Genomic DNA, 6739 nt, shown 5'->3' with positions numbered 1-6739 from the left:
TCAAGCACTGACACCCTCACACAACAGTTGCTAGGATTGTTACACTCAAATGCTATGGCAGACCTGGTCACCACAACCACAGGAAGTTAAAACATGTGGGACCTGATCATCACCACCATGGGGACTCTATGTTCCACACCAGAGGTATACCCCTCATTGTTAAGGTCAGAACATATATTCATCTCACTGGACATACATATCCCATACAAACACACATCCTAGGTGATCTCAGTGACATATTTCTCTTGAGCAAATGTCATGCTTATACAAACCGAGGTGGTATCCCTCAAAAACCCTGGGCAGTGTTAATTACAGCTCAGACCACTTAATCCCTTACAAACCCATTCTATGGACAACTACTGGAATGCATGGATCATGTTATCCCAGATAACAAGACTCACTCCTCCAAAGGCAGGGGACCTGTCTGGTGGACCACGGCCATTAATGAGCTATACAAGGACAGGAGGAGGCTTCTACATGATAGAGCACAATCACAATCAGGAAGGCATCTCTGATCAGTACTATGGTATAGCTACGATCACTTGTTGATTCATCTGAGGCCCACTTCTAACAGACACTTGCAACAGACACTATGGACAATCACAAGGCCTTATTTAGTTATGTCAGGGACCTGGGTGGGAACTCACAGATATGCTGTGAGTTACTGCATAATTACAAAAGATACAGTGAACCCACTGACATTGCAAACATCCTGGACAACAGGTTCAGTGGGAATGTTTCCCTACCATCCCCCCTGCAGTGCACATGTCCATCCCAACAGGTTGTAGCATCCCTGACATCACAGATGAACAGGTGAGTGCTGCCCTCTCCATAGCAGACAACAGAGCATCAATGAGACCAGACGATGTCCTGGACTGCGGCTTACACGAGATTCATGACGAACTTCACACTCACATTATGGCACTGTTCAATATCAGAGTTACTACAGTATATGTACCCATGGAATGGTGTACAGCTACAGTGTACCCACTCCACAATGCTGGTACCACAAGGGACCCTGGACAATATCGCACTATATGCCTAACTGTCCTGGTCTGCTAAGCTATGGAGTGTATTGTCATGGAACACATACACATAGGCATTGTGAGCCTACAGACACTGGATCCTACACAATTTGGGTTTGTTGTGGGCAGATCTTGGCTCTTGCACCTGTTTGATGTCTTTAAACAGTTAACAGATCCATAGACGTACAGAGGGCTGTCCACACAGGCTACCTGGAGCTCGCACACCAGTTCAACACAATACCCCACTTGGCCTTTATACATTAGATCACCGGATTCAATATCTACACATATGTCACAAGATGGATTGCTAACTGGATCATGGATAGCACCCACATGGTCAGTATTGCAGGTGCCATGTCTGACTATACACCAGTTACACGTGGCATCCCACAGGGCTCAGTCCTGGGACCTCTTTTGTTCCGTATATATTTCTGAGACGTACTGGGTAACACAGGAGGAATATGGCTGACCATGTCTGCAGATAACTGCAAACTGTGTGCCATAATCGACTCCCCAGCTGGCACAAGCATCCTCAGAAAGGGTTAACAGAGATGGATGACTGGTGCCAGAGCCATGGCCTACAGCTACTTTCCTTTAGATGCATAGTCATCACCTTTGGTAGTAACATCATGCCCACACATTACCACATAGGTGATGATACATCACGTACAGTGTGTGTGATTTGTGATTTGGGGACATGAATACTTAGTACTCTTGCCTTTGACATTCACGCTGCCAATGTTGTTGGACACACCTTCTATTTAGCCCTCCTTATCCCTTAGGGTTTTACATCCAGATCAGGTGGGGTCATTGTGACCCTATACTAATGAGGCACATGCTTGGATACAATGCCCCATTTCGGATGTACCTTACCCAACACCTGCAGCAACTGGAATGCCCACAAATGTACCTAACCAAGTGGATCTAGGGACTCACACAGATGGTATGCACAGTTTGGCTATGGTGACCCCAGCTCTCCACAGTTGCTTACTGCCTACTTGGATGCAGTCTGTGCCTTTTGTTTGAAGCCATGTCCATCACAGCATAGATGGACAGGCTCCACATCAGGATATCAAAGTCCCTTACAGCTACATGCTCCAGGGACAGGTATGTTAGCAATGATGTTAATAGGACATGCTGGAGGGGCAGATTCCCATCACAGAGGCCCCACTCACTCAGGAATGAGATCACAGTCCCACATACACACAGACCCACACTGACTACCTACAGGTGACATCTTCACAGGTGGATGGGTGATCATATGTTTAGCCCTGGGATATGTTATGGGTCCCTGCTAGACAGAGGCAGAATGAAATGAACATTTGTGAGATATCTTGTGTGACCTACTATTCACAGGCACAGTCTACTGATCTAGCGGGGTTGCAAAATACAAACACACTGTGGATAGGCTTCTACATACCCTAGGGCAGATAGCCTAGTGTCAACCTCTGAACCTATGTTAATGTTCAGGATGCACATTGTTCAGTGATGGTACTGATTGCAGGTTTTGTTTCTTCTTTGCTTTACCACTTTCTATGAACAACCTAGGTATCTGCATAACATATTTGATTATGACAGGATTTCACTATATTACATATGTGTCTGTTGTCATATCACTGTGTGCAAATGGCAGATTGGTGAATATTGCGAGGTTCCTGGGTTGACACATGCAACTGACTGATATGTGTGGCCCACTGCTGTACTCAAACTTGCCCTAAGTGTGTGAGCATGCCCAGTTCAGACTTTCAGTGTTTTGTTGCCTGACATTTGTCTCATATATTCAAGTGTGTGAGCATGCCCAGTGTGACCTTGCAGTATGTTGCTGTATGAGGTCCACTACATTTGTTAATGTGTGTGAACATTACCAATATTAACATTTATACTATATGTGTGTTGAATATCAGGTTCTATTCTTACTGCAAGCCTCACCTTTGTGTCTTAACTCAACAGGGATTATGCTATGCCTGCAAGGTTTCCATGAGATACTTTGCATTGATTTATCAACATTTTTTCATACAAGCTGACCACTGACATACTGTCATGGTTTAGTGGTTCTATACTGTGACTATAGTGCACTGTATCCTGGGTTGGAGAACTGCCACTGCTTCATATTTTCATACATGCCAGAACAGACTGCTTCAAGAAAAGTGAAGCAAATATGAACATGTTAACCTGCTTTTGCTGAACTATGCCCACATTTGACCAGACTTGCACAACATTGCTCAATGTTGACCAACATTGCTGAACAGTGCACGATATTGCTCAACATTGCCTATAGTTGTGCTACTTAGTGTGTGCAATTTTGTTTACATATACTAAATAGTGGTGAGAGATGTTTAGCAGTGCTTTATATTTCTTAACACATAACAACCATGCCTCAGGTGGTGCTGCAGGGCTGCCTATGTCGGATGCACATTTTACACGCCCTATACATGTTTGTTAACAGGTAGTGTCAAGTTAGGCATCCCTTTTACTATATGTGCAAGTTGGAGAGAGCTATAATTTCCAGGGTTCCTACTGAGCCAGTGTATATGCTATGTGTTGCCTCTTTGCCAAGGCCAAAGCATACTGGGCATGCCTCCTTCTGCCTACTGTGGCAGGCTCAAGTTGTTCCTCCTCCGAGTCACGCTCTTCCAGTGATGGCCTTGGGAATGGTGGGGGGCTGTTGAGCCCGGCCCTATGCTGCTCCTGCTGCAGCTGTTTTCACAGGATCATATTGTGTAGCATAGCACATACCATGACTATTTGGGTACATGTAGTTGGTGAGCACTGCAAGGCTCCACCAGATGCGTCCAGGCACCGGAACTGAGAATTGAGCAGCCCAAACACACTCTCGATTACATTTCGTGTTTGTGCATGTGCCTCATTATGGCATTCCTGTTCAGGTGTGTGTGCATTTCTGATAGGTGTCATCAGCCATGGCTCAATTGCATATCCAGTATCCCCCACTAGGTGACCATGAGGGATGTCCCCATTGGCAAATGTCTGGTACAGCTGTGTCAGATACCAGATATGGGAGTCATGGTAGCTTCCAGGGCAGCCAGCACACACATTCATTATTATGCCCTGGGCATCACACACAACCTGGCAGTTGATGGAGGGGTAACCCCTGCGGTTATAGTAGACCCTACCCCACTCACTGGCTGGTGCTTTGATGCAAATGTGCATGCAGTCTATTGCACCCACTACCTCAGGGTATTCCGCTATTTGCTGGAAGAGACGCATCTTGCTGGCCAATACCTCATGGTTATTGAGGAAATATACATGATCACCGACATGTGCTGACATGGCATTCAGGAACTGGTGCAGTGCCCTGGATGCTGATGCCGGTGAAATCCCCATCATATCACCAGTTGGTCTCTGGAAGGTACCTGTTGCTAATTTTCTTAGGCCAACACATATCTTGGTTTCCACTGGGATGGGTTCCCCTCTGTTGGTTCTGTGTGTGAGGCGTGGCCTGCACAGCTCAACAATTTGCTGCATGAGGTCTCTGTCCACTCTATAGTGCTCCACTATCTCCAGCTCATGTAGCCCCAGGTAGGTTACCCTAGGCCTGTACACTCTTCTCCGTCTCCTCACTGTGGGTTGCTCAGCAGCATTCGCATTGTCACCACCCTCAGCATAGGTTCATAGGTTCATACTAGGCTATCTGCCCTAGGGCATTTATAAGCCTAGCCAGAGTGTGTTTGGCTTTCGCCACCCATTTTAAATGAATTTTGCTATGCCCTTTTTTGTTGCATATGTCGCCTTATAACAGCAATGGCAGCCCCTAACATTTCTTTGTCTCAGTAAAGCTTTTTCAGTTTTCACTTCTATTAGCTTACTGCAGTGTTACAGTGTCTCTGAGAAAAACATACTGGAAAGTTGTTTGCTGAGTTTTAAGTGCTGGGCTGGGCTGGGCTAGTGTACTGCCTGTGTAATTGCCTGATTCTGATTGTTTTCACCTGCTAGCTCTGCTAGTACTCCCTGGTTAACTTCCTACTATTTGTTGTGCTTCCTTTTCCCTTTCTGTTTCCTCAGGGGGGGCAGCGCCGCTCACACAAGCGCAAACACGCACACACCAGCTCACACACACGCACACGTGCTTACACGCACTACAACTTGCTTATTCTTGCTAACACACGCGCACACAGGTGCAAACATGCTTACACGGGTTTCAAAATCCTTACACTTGCTTACTCTGGCTTAAATGCATGCACACAGGTGCACATGCACACACAGGCTTACTTGGTTTTACAGGTGTGCACACGCGCGCATACATGGTGCAGGCATTTCTACAAGAAACTTTGGTGTTGTTCACGGCGTACACCTTCAATTTCTTGCCTTTAGCTAGGGTACCTGTTGACACATCTCTTCCAGTGATTAGTATCTGACAGCAGACACATGACACTCTACTCCAATGAGCTTCACTTCTCTCAGACATACCCCCCATATGATGTCACCTGTCTTCTACTCTGTTACACCCCTTATCCTACTCCTACACTACACTGACTGTGCTCTTTTGCTATGTAAACTTGTGATTCACTATCCTTACCCTCATTTACATAGGATTGCCTACTAATGCTTGGTTACAACTCTTAGACTGAGCTTCCCCCCTTAGTAACCTCTACTCGGTAGCCATGTTGTCTTTGGACTGCCATTCCCTTGCATTGTATATTAGGGATTACTGTAAAATCCACATTTCTGCATTTTAATTATTGGTTTTCTGGTTTTTACAGTGCACCGCTTTTGTGAGGTGCTGCACCACGCTTAAACATCGGCGATCGGGAAAAAAATATTTTATTTTATTTTATTTTTGCATCGGTGGACATTGCCAATGGCCATATTTTTGGCCATTGGCATGCTTCCTCGACTGGATGCATCCTTTTTTTCAAGCTGTCATGGCACCGTTTTGCTATTTGCAGAAACATACTCAGTTGTCATGAGAGTACATTTCTGCAAATAACACTATTCTTACTCGGACAGGTTAGGGTTTCTTGAATCGCAATTTTACCTCATTTGCATGCCTTTCAGCAGCAAATGAGGTAATTTGCATATCCTGGCCCTGTCTGTGTAAGAGGAGTTTTAGGAGCTCTCTTACACACCCCTGCCAGCTGTTCCTGGATCGCTCGGAAGACATGTTGGCTGCATGGAGTCTTACTCTACTCTTAGACTCCGTGCAAGCCTTTGTGAATCTGGCCCTTTGTTTGGGACTTATACTCTGTCAGCACTATGAAGTACATGTGATGACATCAACTAGGATGTGGCAAGTATGATTATAATGTGGGTCCTGTCATGTAACAGTGTATCACTTCCATCATCTCAGTGACTATGGCATGACTCAGCGTCTCTGCCATCAGCACCACTCCAGATACTGATGCAGAATCTGCCTGAACTAGCTACAGCATCTCCAGTCAAGTGTTTAATGTCACATATTAGCTTGTTTGGGGCACATGTATGGACGTGTCACTTAGGAAATGTAAAGAGGCACTACCTGGACACAGATATGGGGACCATCACAACTTAAGTACAGAGAGCTTGAATTTCACATCTCAAACATGCTAGAACTCTGGGGGCAAGGTATGGAACAGTTTTATGTATATAAACAAAGATTATGAGAATGCACACTGTACTCAGTGCATTAAAGAGTCAGTATTTAGAGAACCAACAAGTTTCACATAGTTGTGTCATACTGACCTAGTTGCAACAAAGTGGTTTGCAGACCATATGCAGTC

The sequence above is a fragment of the Protopterus annectens genome, chromosome 1.part1 (assembly GCF_019279795.1).
Source record: "Protopterus annectens isolate FY-2018-M chromosome 1.part1, PAN1.0, whole genome shotgun sequence".
NCBI lineage: Eukaryota > Metazoa > Chordata > Ceratodontiformes > Protopteridae > Protopterus > Protopterus annectens.
Note: the sequence above shows the minus strand (reverse complement) of the source record.